The sequence below is a fragment of the Polistes dominula genome, unplaced genomic scaffold (genome assembly GCF_049000335.1).
Source record: "Polistes dominula isolate Pdom_NZ unplaced genomic scaffold, Pdom_raw_medaka contig_25, whole genome shotgun sequence".
NCBI classification, from domain to species: Eukaryota; Metazoa; Arthropoda; class Insecta; order Hymenoptera; family Vespidae; genus Polistes; species Polistes dominula.
Genome location: NW_028301094.1, coordinates 3,537,044 through 3,555,803, shown reverse-complemented (window position 1 = coordinate 3,555,803; position 18,760 = coordinate 3,537,044). Strand labels below are relative to the sequence as shown.

At 30.1% G+C, this 18,760-nt stretch overlaps 1 long non-coding RNA gene across 2 annotated transcripts; it reads right to left on the bottom strand.

Annotated features, from left to right (window-relative positions):
- Nucleotides 1-848: 848 nt before the first annotated feature.
- On the bottom strand, nt 849-11,694 carry LOC149031218 (uncharacterized). 2 transcript variants are annotated; one of them, XR_016177893.1, is made up of 2 exons: nt 10,681-11,694; nt 849-1,246 (listed from the first exon to the last, which is right to left on the bottom strand). It is a non-coding gene; the product is annotated as an uncharacterized LOC149031218 (long non-coding RNA). The 2 variants fall into 2 exon arrangements; XR_016177894.1 differs by having other exon boundaries at nt 849-1,215.
- Nucleotides 11,695-18,760: the final 7,066 nt, after the last annotated feature.

The following is an 18,760-nucleotide window of genomic DNA, read 5'->3' as shown; positions in this document are numbered from 1 at the left end:
TTATCATTTTCTGCGACTCCTTATTAAATTTAATTTCAATGTTCACAATTTCTCTTAGAATATATCTTATATCTGATTAATGTCACTTTTAAATTGAAGAATGCATTAGGTATATCGAATGCGGTATATCGAACTTTATGAAAGAATATCAAGAAGGGATGCTGCTGCTTCTTGCTGATTGAATAGTTTGATCGGTAAACTTCGAATTGGGCGTTCTAGTTTCTTCTCAAAGGTCTCTCTCTCTCTCTCTCTCTTTTTCTTTTTCACTTCTGTTACGAGCTCAAAAAGAATTGGCAGGGATAGGTGGGAAAAAAGGATTGGGAGGGGTAGATGGAGTCCTGGCGAATACTTTTTGGCCGTGGGATTCACTTTACGAGTTCTACACACGCTCTACTGCGTTGAGCACACGAGATATAAGTCGATTGATTCAACGTGAACTTCCAACCGCTTCTTTGTTAAACTCGTCCCTCTCTTTTTCTCTCTCTCTCTCTTTATCTCATAGAAAGAGAGGAGGGAGATGATGAAGTTTCAGGAAAGAGGGGTAAGAGGAGGAAGCAAAAGTCGACATGGAATTAAAATGTGTTATGAAATTGACGGTTTATGGGGCCGCCTTGAATGTTAGTATTTAATCTTCTTCAGCGATTATTTAGACAAACAATTCGGTATCACTTTGAAATGCGAGAGGCCGCTTCGATATTATCGATATTTATCATCGATTAATTTTTGATCAATTCTTCTTAGGCTTTTATATCGATCGTAATCGTCATATTTGATTTTCTCTTTCTCCCTTTATCTTTTTTTATTTATTCTTCTTCTTATTGTTTATTTTCTTTTTCCTTTTTAGTTTATTTTATTTTATTTATTTATTCTTTTTTTCATTTATAAATTTAATCGTTCTTTCATCTTTTTAACGCACGCTCGATCGCAATAGAGTTTCTTTCGGTGTCAGAGTTCTCTCCATTTTTCTTATCTTTCTACGTGTTATTTCGTTCCTCTCGCACAAATTTCTCCTCATTTTGATCACACTAACGTAAATTAATCCTCCATGGTACGTCCTGTGCACAAAAGCACCACCGAGTCTATCAAATAAATTAGATTCTTCACTTGATTCGATTTTATTCACTTTTATCATAGTCATCGTGCGTCATCACTACAACACATATCGCCTTGTTGTTGTTGTTGTTGTTGTTGCTGCTGTTGTTGTTGTTATTTTTGCTGTTCGACACAAGAGAACACTTTAAAGTGCCTATAAAAAAAGAGAACAAAATAAAAAAGAAAAAGAGAATAAAAAGAAAGAAAAACAAAATACACGAGCTAGGAGAAATGCGTGACCATTGGCTTGTGTGTCTACTTCGTATTTGTCGAGCACCCGTTAGAGAGCATCGAATTCACCCTCGTACATTTTTCGAACGATGCTGTACAGTTTTCGATTAAATTTGAGCATCAAACTACTACTACTACTACTACTACTACTACTACTACTACTATCGAACGACGATTTCATACGCGTATCTACCCTTTCCTCCTTTCAGTTTTTCCAATTTCCCTCCTACCTCCCCCCTCAACCCCGGGTAAAAGTCGACACTAACACGTTCTATAAAAAACTAGGAAAAATGTTTACCAACAAATTCGTGAAAATTGATTGATCACAATCGCAACGATTTCGTATTTGATTTCTTAACATATTTCTACCCTCACCCTCACCCTTTATCCACCATAGATTTTATTATTATCTTGTTGTTTATGAAACATAGAAGGTTATTTGGAATACGAATATCTTAGTTGATCGTAAAAAAAAAAAAAAAATAAAAAGAAAATGACAAGGTACGCATGCGTACTCGTTAAAAAATATGTGTTGTTTTTTTCTTTCTTTTTGTTTTCTTTTTCTTTTATATTACGTATTATTCATAAGAGCATAAATAAGAAAGGAAAAATAATATCTGTTGGAAAGAAAATTAATGATCAATTTATCGTTGAGGAGAATAAATATCGTTAATCAAAATCATTTCTTTTCCTTTTTTTTAACGATATAAACAACTTTTTGATCAAACCTTAAGATAAATTCGCATAATGAAAAATATAATTTTTCAAAGTTATATAAAAATATTTTCTATATAAATGATGTAATCTTGAAATAAATTAAAACGAAATATTATCAAAGTTAAAAAAAAACATCACGGAAGTTTGATGTAAAGCTCCTTTCTACAGATTTTCATTAATTAAAGATTCATTAATTAAAGTCTTTGGTTAAAATTGAGAAAGTACTCTTATACGAATATTTTATTAAATATAATGAGTTATTTTTTGGAAAATAAAAAAATAAAAATGATCGATCAAAAAGACGATTATAATGGTGTTATTAAATCTATGGAATATCTGTCATAATTGTCATGTTATACGTAAATGGATCATGTTATGAAAAATCATAATAATTTCAATTAAACTGAAGTTAAACATTATTGTTTTTGTAACATTAAGACGAATCGTTGTCTCGTGTTTTAGTTCTAATCAACGTTGTAATGCACGTTTGCACCTTTACTCGAGGATTTATTGCCACAAGAACATTAGAGAGAATACTCGTGAAATAATTATTCTCTTAAGGAACAACGAAATGATAGTAATTAATATTGAAGCTTTTACCGACCTTTAACCTTTCGACGCATCCTGTGTTAAATGAAGAAATGAAAAATGACGATGAGTATAGTCAAACAAAGTTTAAATGTCGTATTGGGATTGAAATGTGTTCGAACGAATGACTCCAGAGAATTGTGATTAATGTTAACTCGAGAAATAAAAACAATTACTATCGATTAACGAAGGGCGTGCCCACTTGTGACCTTTACAGGTTGTATTCACACAGTACACGAAATTTGTAATACGAGTTATACATTCTGTTAACAAACAAAACGTTTGAGAAAAAGTGTGAAAAAAGAATTATTAAAATAAAAAAAAATATATAATATATAATAAAATGTGAAATAAGGAAAAAAGAAAAACCAACGGAATACAAATGGTCGACGTAATCAAGGGCAAACGTTGATTCCCCAAGAGTACGAGAATAGAATTTTTAATTTCACCGCAATCTATAAGAGAGATCTGATTAATCGGTTAAACGTAAATTACTTGGAAAAGTGCAAAACTGCTCTGGCTAGGGCCCCCATTAGAAATTTACTTCCTTCATTTAAATTGAAATTTACCAAGATTCTTTCCTATAAGCTAGCTCTCTCTCTCTCCCCCTCTCTCTCTCTCTCTCTCTCTCTCTCTATCTTGCAACGCTTTTTCAATTTGATTAATATAAAGAAGGAGAGGAATATCTAGCAAGATAGAATTACACGAAGGAATTCGAGAAAGAAGCAAAGATCAAACGTCAAAAAAAAAAAAAAATATTTAAAGAAACGAAAAAGAATGAAAAAAAAGTTGGCTTATTAAACACTTTTCTTTTTATTTTTATTTTGTTTTGTATTTTTTTTTTGTCAAAGATCAAACGATTTAAAAATATCAAATCTATGATTAAAATCGATACAAATATTTTTTCTTTACATTAAAATTTGACATTCTTACATATAATTCCATTGTGTTTTAAAAGCTACGAATTACAAATGATAGAGAAAGAAAGAATATTAGTTCACGATTGAATAAACTTTTCATCGTGAGATAAGAAAAATTGAAGACTTAGATATTGAATCGAAAAAGTAGTATTATCCTCTTAACCCAAGGGTATTCCTATTTTCCTTAAAATTCGATTAAAGACTTCCGCGTCGCGAGTAAATAGGAAATTAGATTATCTCGTTAGTCACCTGCCCTTCCTTGTCTTTTTCAGCCAAAGAGTGGAAGAGGGATAATAAGAGCTAGGTGATTCTTCGAAGACAAAGTGTCTTTAAATATTTCATTATGACACACACTTTTCGTGGAGATCATTTATCTTAAATGTAATAATATATATTACATAAAGAATGAAAATAAAAAAAAAATAAAAAAAAAGAGAGAGAGAGACTAAATCAATCAAACTCGTAATTGATAGTAGCACAATATATTATAAAGCATATTACATATAAATATATAATATATATTTATATATATATAATACATATAAAGCACTCTAGTAGCACAAAATATTGAAAAATATTGAATACATGTGTATTTAATATTAAAAAAAATTTAATGTCTTTTTAATATTAAATGCACATGAATTCAATATTTGTCAATATTTTGTGCTACTAAAGTAGGTGACTTCGAGTATGATTAGACATAAGATAAAAAACGTTAATTGTAAAGTTATCTACAAAAGTAATTTCACGATAGGTATTACTCGACAAAATTGCATCTAATGTAAGCAAGGAAGCTTTCGTAGAGATCGTATCTCTTGACAGCGGGATAAATACTAGAAAATAGTATTAGTAAGTATTAGGAAGTTTCCAAACTAATCTGGAGACAGTAAACTATAAGCTTACTCTGTGTTGTTCCAATCTCATAATTAATTAAATATAGTTTGATTAAACCGCTTGTCGTCGGCAAGTCATGAATTAACATCTTACCCTAAATAAATCTCACTATTTATCGTATCTCCACTTTTTAACTCCTGTCAATTCGTTTTTCCTTACTTTTTCTACCTAATTTAATAAAATTTCAATCACTGTTGTAAGCTCCTTTTTTTATACTCTTACAAATATTCAAGATTAATCGTACAAAATATCTGAAGGTACAATTTTTTCTTCTCAACCGTTTGAATCTTTAAATTTTGTTTTGAAAAATCTCAGTAAATTGACTGTTGAATTTCGCATTTGATTAAAACAAACTTTATATGGTGTTGTTCAAACTTTTTCTACAGTTTTCTTTTAAAAACCTCTGATTGTAAGACTTAAACGATTAATAAAAAGTAATTTAGAAAGATTGTTTTTATATTTGTTATTTTGCTTATACAAAATTAATAATTAATATTTTTTGTTGTATATCTAAATATTCGTAAAATAAAACCGTTTTCTTTTTCATTTTAATACAAAGAGTTTTTTTATTAAATATTCCAAAAAAAATTTGCAAAATTGGATACCATTTAATGATCCATTAAATGTGTGAACTAACTGTTAAATAATTATAATATTTCGATTATTTTGATATTGTCAATTTATTAACGATGCAGGTTGCTATCATTAATTACCAAAATAGATTGAATGCTTGGCTGATGGCTTTCGTCATTGGTATGGATAACCCAGATGATCTCGTCTCAATCGCATATATATATGAACGATGATTATCCATGGTCAAGATAACCGTGTCCTTAACCCTTTTCCCTCTCTTCTCTTACCTAACCCTAACTTATGCTATTACAGTGGCAAATGGTAATTAATTAATAGCTTTGTCCATTAATATAGTTCATCATAATATATATAATTATCGATCGAAAACTATACGAATTTACTCACACTGCACAACGAAATAATATTTTATAATATAATTTTTTATTTTAAAATAGAAAAATAAACCATATTGTCACAGATAATACGTCACCCTTCTAGTTTTCTTTATAGAAAAAAACAAAAAAAAATAAAAAGATAAAAAAATCACGATTCACATATCAACCTAGTGAATCGTGTGTCAAACGTTCTTTTCCTGTGTTATCCTTTTTTTTTATATTTAATTACTTGCCATCGTTGATGATCAAAAAGGATCACTTTTCTCTCTTTCTTTTTGTTTGATTATATATCAAAGACACACGTAATTAACTCCTTGACGTTATTAATACATTTTAATCGCTTACGGCACATACAAAAAATTGACGTATTTTTTGTACTATAAAAATAGAACACATTTTTTTTTAACGATACGTAGATAAATGTTTATATAACACGATTTTTAGGTTCCTAGAAATATGCCTTGTAACGTGAACTCGCGTTAAAGTAAACAAAGAATTATTACAAAAATAAATGTCAAGTTTTATAAATGAATGAAATTGTATTATTTTACTTTCATAAGTAATTATAAGTTTATTAAAAAGAAAAAAAATCAAATGAAATCAATATTCGATAAATAATACGTATTTTATATTCACATGCAAACCCGTATATTTGCCTATGCTTTATAATCAAACGACAGTGTGCACAATAATTATAATATATTTATTTTTATTCATAAAAGTATATGTTTACTTATTAAAATACATGCATTTAATATACCACGAATTAAAATGAATTAAAAATTTGAATATTATCAAATTACGTATACAAATGTACTACAATGGACACGCTCGAATGTAAAATAAAAAATGAGATGCTGTCTATATTAAGAAACTTTTTATTACGTCTCTCGTGTTGTATGGGGATTATCTCGAATCTCAAAGCGCGTTGAAGTGAAACTATACTGTTGAAACATCGCGTGTCTATGGGGATTTCTTACAACTCTCAAACCGTATTAAAACGAAACCGTGTTAAACATGAAATTTAATCGTATAGTTTTTTATTCCATTAAAAAAAAAAAAAAAAAAAAAAAAACAAAAAATCTGCTTTCTTGAAAAATGTTCTCTTTATAAATGAAGACAATTTTAACGCAGTACGGATTGAAAAAAGAAAATATATTACAATCCGGTGAAACGTTTCGATAATAACCGAAGAGTTACACATTTCGTCTTCTTCTTCTACTTCTACTTCTACTTCTTCTTCTACACTCTCCATTTTCTTCTTCTTCTTCTACTTTTTCTTATTTTTAAGCTCTTCTTCTCGAAGCATCATCAAGTGGAAAGTATTTCCGTTCTAACGACGAGCTTTCAGTACTTGCGCGTAAGTGGCTTGACGATGAGCTACCCAGAAGAGACGTGACTATCTCTTTCTTTCTATTTTTCTCGAATTGAATCGAACAATCGATTGAGATACGAGAAAAACTTAAAAAAAAAAAAAAAAAAATTAAACAAGCAAAAAAATGTATTTCTTAGTTCACAAAAGTTGTATTATCGATAATTGCAAAACAAATTTTCATTGACATGACTATTTTCTTCTTCCAATTATTTTCTATGGAATTCAAAGGAACAATCTGATCGTAAAGAGTACAAAAACCATTATTATTTTAATATAAATTATTTCTAATAGTCATTTATAAAAATAAGGACCTTACAAGAGATGCCTTATATTTTTCGTTTTATTTCTCTCGAATTGAATCGAACAATCGATCGAATGACGAGAACAAAAAAAAAACTACAAAAAGAAGTACTTTTATTATAAGGAAACAAAATAATAGAAAAGAAAAAAGTGTAATATCTGATAATGACTTATAAGAACTTTTAAAGCTTATGCATGTGCAATTTTCCTAACATCAAAGAAAACCCAATGTTCTTCTTATTATAAAGGTACAAGATGTTCGCTCTTTATAATCTACTTTATATCGTTCCTTTTTTCATGGTATAATTGCTTTCGTTTCGTGATATTGCTCACGGCAGCTTAAAATGAGCAACAGAACTATCCCCATTCCAATAGTTCTTCTAATTTTATCTATCTTTTAATCGATCGAAGAAAGTAATCGATAAAACGTTAGAATTTAATGAAAAATCGTTTAATATTTAAATGAATTTACATACGTCTCTCTCTCTCTCTCTCTCTCTCTCTCTCTCTCTCTCTCTCTCTTTCTCTCTCTATGTGAAATTAATTTGAATTGATCGTAACATATTTCATAAGAAATAATCCGTGAGATCGATCATTATTTAACTTTTGAAAACAATTTATTATGCATCGAATACGGTTAACTTATTAACTATCGTGTTATTATATTTCATCGACGTAGGAAAAATTTTCTTTCAACGATAAAATATTTCTAAACAGTATAACGCGTGATGTTATTTTCCATAGCTTGAATTAATACCAACCTGGTCAGCATAAATTACAACGAGGAACTGCATCCGCTCAACGGCCTATATTATGCTACTCTTATGGTTAGTAAGCTAGAATTTTATATGTTTGTGTGTGTGTGTGTTTGTGTACCTACACACGAATATATTTCTAAACATTAACGTAAAACGCATTAAATTTAAATTCGAATCTAAATTTCAATAATATTTACGATACGTATTTTTTCATCAATAATGAAGAATAGAAACGAGGTTATTTCAATTTTTTTTTCACAAAAACGGTTTAAATAATCTCTTTTGTTATATCGCAAATAATAGCGTTATTTTAAATATTATTTCATGTTCAAAACGAACATTTCATATTCACTAATTAATGATACTTCTTTTATATCAATACGAATATATGGGGTAAAACGCAGATATAAAATTATTTCTAAAATAATCAAATATATATATATAATTTTAGTTTGAAAGAAATAAAATATTATACGAGAATGAAAATGAAAATTTTGACATTTATAATATAAATGCGTTGTCGGATATTACGATATTAAAAAGTTCATGATCTACTACGACAAGGTAATCCTTGAATACTGAGAAAATTTTTTCAAATCATCGAATTTGAAATAACAATTTTGTCAAAATATTTTTAATATTTATCAACTATAAAAGGTAAATGCATATCGAACTGACGAAAAAAGGAATTTACTGACTTTTTTGTTACATATATTTATTAAGTTCGATATTCGTGACATGTACCAAAGATAAATAAGTTATCGATGGTCTTCAACGTTGAAAAGCAAAATAGTTGAAAATGAATCGAACTAGATACGACGACGGAGAAAAATTAATTTTTTTGATACGTGTCGTTCAAATATAAAAAAAAAATGAGAAAAATAAAGAGAGAGAGAGAGAGAGAGAGAGAAACAGATCGGAAAGACCAAATAACATTTTCAACGGTAGCGTTTCAATTACGATCCATCTCTTTCAAGCCATGTCGTATATATGATGGAGACTTCTCTTCGACAAAACACCCTATATATGACCAGGTGTTCACACGAGAGATTGGTCGAATGTGGTGAGAGCTAAAAATTAAATTGCCGGTCATTCATCCTGACACAAACAGTTTCCTTCGTCAAAAGAAGGTATACGCGATAGGTGCGATATCGAAGTTATACAAAAAAAAAAGAAACCAATAAATTATAAAGTTAATTTTCTTTTATCCAACTAAATTTAATTTAATATTAAACTAATTGTAAGTAATTTTATAATAGCGATATTATATCGATCGTAGATCTTTCTCCTCAACGATAAAATCTCTTATTTACGAGATTACATAATTACTTGCTGGACTATATAGATATATTATCGAAATATACGTAAGTTGAGAGCAAACAATTTAATCCCATGCAAATAGCATTAATATTCGGTATCGAATAGCACCCATATTTTAAATGTTTCTACATGAATACGAGAAAGTTGATTAAAAAGAAATGAAAATAGTAAAAGGAAATCGAGACAATAAGACGCGACTGCCGTTATTCTCCCAGAAATTCTCCTCTTTTACCATTTCCCTTTCCTAAAACTAAAGTTCCAAAGTGGTGCCGTCAAACTACTCTTAGGAAATATCGTCATTGTCTTTGTCGTCTTAGTCGTTGTTTTTACTTGTAGGTAGTCGTATGCGACCTCGGGGTTTGAACTACCACCACCACTACTACCCGATGTCATCGATATGAATCTTAAAATAAAGTACTTTTACTTAAAAGTAATATCAACGATAAGACACGTATCTTCTCGTGATTCTATATGAAAAAAATTAAATGTAATTACACACTAACTAATAGGGATTGATTTGAAAACGATTTTAATTATCCCCGATATCTCTCTCTCTCTCTCTCTCTCTCTCTCTCTCTCTCTCTCTCTCTCTCTCTCTCTCTCTCTCTCTCTCTCTCTTCCTCTGGAGATAATCTTAAAATGTTATTTCGAAGACGTAAAACTTAAAAATAAAGTTTTCTACAAAACCGGATAATACTTCGTCTAGATGGATCGTTAAAACGATTAAAACGTCTGACGCGTTGCTAAAATCTCAGCTTTTAACATTAGCAAGAAAAACTTAAACTTGTCGACACAAGTTCATATCTCAGGATATTTTAAACAAATCATTTTGTATTTAATTTAAAGTATTACGAAAGATGTCGAGTTTGTAGTAGTAAGTTTGTAAGTAGTAAGATATGAAAATAGTTCGACGAGAGAATCTGTCTGACCGATCACGCGTTCTTCTTTACCTACTTAATGAAAACATTTTAACGCTCGAGAAGTATAGGGAATAAATTAGTTTATCACAAGGGTTTACGACAGGTAACGTAAACAACAGGTAGCCAACGGTTTTACATAGGACTACACATGTAAATATTCTGAGATTCACACATCTATGTTATGTATATACATGGCTGTATTAAAGCACTCTCGGTCGGACAAACAAACTCGGCCTCCTTTCGTACATATACGATACGAACCGTTCTTTGTTTACACGATCGTTGCAATCATACGGACGACCAACGCGAATTAGCCCCCATGACTTTTCAACATGTCTCATTTTTATCTGTATTTTTATTTGTGAAGAATCGTCGCGTTAAATATTCCTAAGGGAGAATAATAGCTCGCTCTCAACTTACGTTAAACGACACTAGGGAAGAAAAAAAGAAAGAAACAAGAACATTTACAAATTACAGAAATATAAGAGACACGGAAAGATTAGACACACGAAGAAGAAAAAAAGGGTATAAAAATAATATATATATAAATATAAACAAAAGAGATAGAAAGAGAAAGAGATAAACATTGATGATTACTTGTTCCAAGTAGATGAAAATCAAAGGTAACTTGTAGACAGCATTCGACGAAAAATATCTTTCACGCTACGATGATATTTAGTAATCTTCGATAGATGAAAATGTTTTTCCAAACACGACTATCCCACTCACGTCGAATTGTTGACGCATAAATTAAACTAGATCGTCGTGAAAACGTCGCAGCATGCGGTCGTTTCGTCGACAAACCAATAAGAATTTCATGAATTTCGTCACTTTTTATTGTAGACTTTTTTCCTTTTTCTTTTTCTTTTTCTTCGTCTTCTTCTTCTTCTTCTTCTTCTTCTTCTTCTTCTTCCTCGAGGATCTTTTCCCACGAGTGTAAGAGTTTCTCAAAGTTTCGCATTTTCTCGTTGCACTCACGACGACGACGACGACGACGACGACAACGACGACGTGTCAATAACGAAAACGGAACGAAACGCGAGAAGCCGCATAAACGACAAAACGTTTATCCAGCATATCTTATTTTTTGTTGTCTTTTTAATTTTTCATTTCTTATCACCGTTGACAATGAACACCAGTCAAAAAAATTCCAAACAACACACACATTATCTTCCTTTTTATTTCTCTAATCATTATCTTATTTTTTTCGATTAATTCGATAAAGACGACACCACCTTCAAAAGAAAAAGAAGAATATATATATATGTCGCGAACGAAATATACACGAACGAGTTAAATCCACGAATATAAAAAAAAAAGGAGAAAGAAAGAAAAAAAGAAAAAAAAAGAAAAGTGCTATATTTATAAAGTCTCCCCCACTTTTTTTTTCTTTCTTCCACGCGGGAAAATGATTTCTCTCCTTTCACTTTCCAACCACCGACGACGAAGACGACGTGAACGATGACAGTGACGAAAACAACAACAACAACAACAACAACAATGACAATGACAACGACGACGACGACGAAGACGAAGACGACGAGGACGACAACAAGAAGGACAACGATGATGACGACGACGACGACGACGACAACAACGATGATAAGCAACTCGTACACCGTCGTATTATCGTTGACGACGGCCGAGACCCGACTGACGGAACGATTCTCTCCTCTCTCTTTGCTACCGACGCTGTAGTAGCACAGTGTCGTAGCATTCGACGGAAAACCACTGAATTTTCCATCCTCCAGAAAGAGAAGAGATAGTAACCCTTGATAAGGGTCCAATTTTATCCGTCACTGTCTTTTCCCTCACTTTCTCTCTCTCTCTCTCTCTCTCTCTCTCTCTCTCTCTCTCTCTCTCAATCTTTCTACCTTTCTTTCTTTCCTTTTTTCCTAATGTAACATACCAACTATTACAAACGTAAATGATATAGGGTAAAATGTAAAAAGAATTAAAACACATAAATGTAGGAAAGGAAGAGAATACGAATGGGAATGAAAGACAGAAAGGTTAGAAAAAAAAAATTGCCGTTTTGTTATCGCGTTGCTTTTGCTGATGCTGATGCTGATGCTGATGCTACTGCTGCTACCACTGCCGTTGCTGTTGGCACTCTACTAGTACACTATACTCCGTAACTTGGTCCACCAACCGGCGGCTCAGCAGCCCCGGCTGTTTTGCAAAAATTAGGTCAACCGTATACCTTCCCCTCCATCCTATAGTCTCCTCTCTCTCTCTCTTTCTCTCCCATCCTCGATCGTATCCCTCCTTCTCTTCTCAACCCCACTCGTTCGTGCTTAACGCTCTCAATGCATCCTCTTTTCCCTTCTCGTATTCTCCTCCAATCTCTTCTATTTTTTTTTCTTTTTATTTTTCTTTTTCTTTCATGTGCGCAAGTTCTCTTTGCATTTTTATCATCCTGTTTCCCTTATTCTTAAAAGACCGTTTCACCGTCATATCGAAATCCCATGAATGCCTATCACTATCAACTGATATATACTAAGGTAAGACGAATTTTATCATAAATTTCTTCTTTTTACTTTTTTTAATTCTTTTTTTCTCTCTCTCTCTCCTAGTTTTTTTTCATTCCCTTCTTTATTCACTTTCACTTTTATTATTTTATTTTCTTCTTCTTTTTTTCTTTTTTTTTTGTCATTACTCCAGATTGGTTTTTTATTATTTATATTTATTTCGTCATTTTTTGTTTTTTTTTTTGCTTTTTTTCAATTTATTTCAAAATCAATCGAGCAGAAACCTCGTCGAAAATCTCGCAAAATTTCTTTGCCGAAAAATTCACGTTTAAAAACAAAAAATATGAATTTAATTGGATAAGTTTCACATAGACGGAGATTTTTTTTTTACCTTGATGAATGTGGGAAGAAAATGGCTGGTGAGAGATACTCTACTCATCTCTCCCGTCAATAAGTGGAATATAAAATCTAATAAAAATAAAGGACCCCCTTATTTTTAACAATAATTGTAAATATAATAAAGATCGAACAATTTTCAATGTTCTATTAAAAATAAAATAATTGCTTTTATTTATTTTTTTTATACAATAATATAATTATAATAAAAAAAAACTATCGTTTTATTATCGCCGTATATAAAATAATTTAATTTATTATTTAAACTCAGAACAAAAATACCGATATTTGTTTTGTTCGGATATGCCAAATTTTCTCTTTCATTGGATAACTAGAAAAAGAAAAAAAAAAGAAAGGTATTTCACGATTTTCAGTTGACAAATTTTCACTATACACGTACTTGTTGCACATAGTGTAGAATACAGAGTCCGTCAGCACTTTGCAACATTTCAAGAGAGTTTCCTTCCTAAGGTTTTTTTCTCATTTTCTCTTGTTTTTTAATTCTCGTCTTTTAGAAGCTTATTCTTTTTTCTTTTGTAAAGAACCTCTCTGCTTGTTCCGCACACGTGAGATTTTTAAACTAACGCAACTCCCTCGCGCAAACTCGCTATTTTCTTTGAAAATCTTTAATAAAGTTTCTAATTACGATACCGAATAAAAATTGTGAAATATCTATGTACTATAAAAAACGATTTTATTTTTTTTTGTCCACTTTTATATTTCTCATATTATTTTCTTTTCAATCTAATATAATTTCAACGTCATTTCAATATAATTTCATCTTGGAGATTTGTTACTCCGACAACTCCATACAACGTCCGTTCCTAATTACGAGATTAGATCTACGTAATACTACTGCTACTAATACTATTACTAGTATAGTTTCAAAGTAATCGTAATTTTCTGCAATTTGTTATTGACGTAATTTAATTAAAAGACTAAATCGATCTAGATTGCGAGAAAGAAATTTAGATTATAGAGACATAGAGAATGAATGATCTAATTTAAAGCATCGTGAATAACGGGGGTTGTTCAATACGTATAATTAACTTACATTAGCGTTAAATTTAAATCACAGATCAAACGAATTTAGAACACATAATATGATAATATACTGTCGAATTGAATAACGAGTTTCATACGTTATATTGAGAAAGAGAGAGTACCAATTTAATGCAATACAATTAACAAATTTATTGGGATATAAAAGAGGAATGTGTTTTGGTTGGAAAGCAACGAGAAAATTTTATTTTAAATAACATGGATGCGGACACGTCGTGATTATAACATAAAAATAAACATTGTTAAACGTTCCCCTTTGATGAATTTTTAACGAATATTATCGTGAACATTTATAATATGCAATTCCCACGATACAGTTTGTTCGTTTGAACTTACATTAGTAAGATCTAGATCCGTTTCTTTTTTAAAGGATACTTTTCAGGAAACATGTATTCTTTTAAAAAGAATTGTAAACCGAGTGCCTACTACTACTACTACTACTACTACTACTACTACTACTACTACTACTAGGTAGATATATCCACTGGGAAAGGATAAAAAAAGAAATTCGTTTTCTCTTTGTTTTTAAATTCCACTTTAACCCATATTCTCTTTCTACGTGCTATTTTCTTCGAAAACTTTCAGCAATGAAAGAAGTGAATTTCTTCGTTATACTCTTAACCACTAATGTATAAAATAGACGTGATAACGTGATAATAATCTTTAAAATTCAGAGATTTTAAATGAAAAATATACATTAATGTAAATGTTGATTTTAAAAAAACGCAAGAGAGAAGGAGACTTCCAAACGGGAAAGATTAAAAAATGAAAAATCTTCGTTAAAATGTCACAATGTTATAAATCAAATGAATAAAATGAAGTTAGGAAAATTAGTATCATTGATACTATCGAAGCTTTTATAATAAATGACTCCCTCAACAATTTGCCGATATCGATAATCTCAATATATATTATTTTAATATTTTTATTATAAACCGTATACGTAATATGTGAAAAACAAACTTTATTCGTTTATATAATTCAACAAAGAGAGAATAGTACGTTATTTATTTCTTTTCGTATTTTTTTTTCTCTCTGACGATAGAAAATGTCAAGAAATGATATATAAAAATATCAATCTATAATAATAATAATATGAGATCAATGTTTTTACCTTTCTTTTCCTTTTGGAAAGATAAACTAAAAATTTCTAGAAAAACGAAATAAAGTGCATTTGGTATACGCGAATCAATACTTTTTTTCCCGTGAAATTCCCACGGGGAATTTAAAATCGAAAGAAAAACAAAAGTGAAGGGAGACAGAAATAGAGAAAAACAAGGCGAGGTAGACAGACAGAGAGACAGACAGAGAGACAGACAGATAAACGAAGTAAGAGAAAAATAAAATAAGAAAGATCAAAAAAGAAAAGAAATGAGAAGAGATACGGAGAAAAATAAAGAGAAAAATAAAAAAAATAAAAAACAAATATATGATGGAATAAAAATAACGAAGACATTTTTCTCGTTAATTTAAAGTTAACTGAAACTATGGCAATGTATATGTATATACAGCTTAAGTGTATTAGAAAATAATAAATAATTTATTGATGTACACGAATAACCATGTCTATTTTGTAAAGAGAAACACTATTAGGGGTTACGTGCTTTTGCATTAACCCCGAAGAATTTTACGATCTAGTAAACGTGAATTTGAATCATGTGATATGATAGACGATGTTACCTCTACTTCATATAACAATCATTAAAAGGCAAAGGCATTTTCCTATTCTTCCATAATAAATAGACCTGACAAAGTGATGGTTAAAGATAGAAAAAAAAAGCGTGAAAATAATTTATCAGTAGCCGACACGAAGGACCGCTGAGAAACGAATGAAAAATGTTCTCTTTGCCAACAGTTAGGAATTATGCTCGCGATAAATTAAGAAATATCTCGTGTATATCCCTTATCTACTTTTACAGGATGTATATTCGTATAACTACATTGTATATATACATTAAATAAATAAGAAAATTCTGATAAGACATAGAGAAAGGTAAAAAAGAAAACGTGTACGTATATACATACTTTAAGCACTTGCATGTATGTATATATATGTAGATACCATTTATATACATTTGTGGTTTAGTTTTCTTGCAAGGAGACACGCCAGTCCCGCTATATATATATTTATATTTCATGATCCTTTATTGAACACGCACGCAGAATATGTGTCCTAGTAGCACACGTAAACGCAACTATACCACCCATTCGTGTAGAATAGAAGATCGATATAAAACGAACGTATTGTTCGAAAATTGGGTATCGTCTAGTACGTATATAGTATACGCATATATACTTATATACGTTGTAACCAACAACAAAGCCTTTATATATAGTATCCACCTGTAACCTAGGACAAAGGATTATCGAAACACGAAATTGGATCGGTTTGTGTAATATGGTTCAATATGATCAAGCTTTGTACCATATCACGAAATTACATATTTACTAATACATAGATAATACTAACCATTTCGTCATACATTCTGCTTTTATTAAAATCAACATACATATATACATATATAGATGAATGAAAAATCATCTAATCCTTATCGTATTTGCAAATAATTTTGAAGGAAAGCATAAAATATAAAATAACGAGGAAAGAGAGAGAGAGGGAGATAGATGATAAAAACCGATTTTCCACTCCGTTCGTTCGTTCGTTCATTCGTTGGTTCATTCGTTCGTTCGTTCGTTCGTTCGTTCATTCGTTGGTTCATTCGTTCGTTCGTAAGTTCGTTCGTTCATTCGTTGGTTCGTTCATTCGATCGATCTTCTACTCTACTTCCTCTCTCAAACAGGAACGATCGAATGGAAATGGAGCAACAAATTAAGGAGGATTAATTAGTCGAGTGCACCGGATGTTGACTCTACTCTCAGGGGCGATAGCAACGTCCTCTGCATACGCACAGATACCTCTAATTGTAATACAAAGAGGAACCCCTAGTATTTAAGCTCTTCCAGGTTGGAACTGGATAAAAGCCAAAAACGTTTATCCATCACGCAACCTTCCCTGACAATACTCTTCAAAAACGGAACCCTTTTCTTTTTCTATTATTCAATGGTTTTTTTTTTTTTTCAAGAAAATACAATATTTTTCATCCAAAATTAAGAAAAGAGAGACACACGTTATTAAAAAAGGAATAATAATAATAATTAAGTGGAAAAATTTCATCCAAATTAAAGAAACCCAAAAACAATAGCAAATAGACAAATAGAAGGTACACACATAAATGCATACACGTATGAACCACGTTTCAATCATATCGTAATATTAATTTCACCATTGCCTGTCAATTTAATTTAAAAAAACATCTAATTTAGAGTTAAGAAAATATTTAAATAATAATAATAACAATAATACTTGTTATATTTATATTTAATTATTATAATATTTTAATTAATATATTAGATTATTATTATAATATAATATAAGTATATATAATATGTAATTGTTATATATAATAAAAATAATAATAATATAATAAAATATAATAAACAAAAATATAATATATAATTATTATTATATTAATATTAAATTTATATTATATTTTTTTTAATATATTTTATTATATTATTATTATTTTGATTATGTTATATTTTTAAATTATATATTAGATTAAATAAATATATATAATATTTAATTATAATTTTATTTAAAAAAAATAATAATTATTATATGTATTTGTATATAACAATTAAATATTATTATATATAATAATTATTATTTTAATATTATTATTATTATTATAAGGTACATCTCGAGAATAAGAAAATATTCTATTAGTTTGCATTTCAATTTGAATTGGTATAAGTGCAACAATAAATTATGCATGCACATATATAAAAATAATATAAAATAAATATATACATGTAAGACATTATCATTTTTACATTTGTACATCCATGTGAAGTACAGACACGACATATGTTTCCTTTCCCATGGAACTACTTGAATATTTGAGTTCAGGGACGTACAAAAATAAATCTGTCGTCTTAACCGAGATATATCTATCTTTTTTTCTAAAATTCTTCTTCCTTTCATTTAATTAACTTGGATAAATCAACTATAAATTCTATCTTTTATTGAATGCTATTTCATTACTCTTTTATTAAATAGCACACTTTGATCCCAATAAAAAAAATTTTTTTAAGAAACATTAAGTAAATTGTACAAAAATCCTTTCGATTCACATTCGTTGTCGTAAAATAAAAACAATATTATCTCCCATCGATTCAATCGCATAATTTCTAGCTAGGCGATCATTTTTCTAATATCGTATTTTTAAATTTCTAAATAAACGATTGAAATAGATATTTTCTTTTTAGTTTTATTTTTCCATTTCATCATTGGCAAATTCAGGACACAGAAATGGTCGTTCGATGCGCAATTTCCAAGCAAACTAACAATAAGTAAATATATGCTTCTATATAAATACACTCACACACACACATATATATTATATATAACACACGAATACATATTTACACACACATACAAAGAGAGAGAGAGAGAGAGAGAGTCATCGGCCGTCGGAAGTAGCTAACTTTCAGGGACGAACAGAAGAACCCGATAGCAGTGATGCTCATGAACATGGTTGAATCACGTTACTATACCATGAAACAAAGACGATCAGAAGGAGGAGGAAAATCAGGATAGTGGATGAGGGGGTGAGAGTAAGGGGGTGTAAAGATAGGTGAAATCAGGGTGGCTTGGCGTCGACGTACTCGAAAAGTCCTCTGTCCCT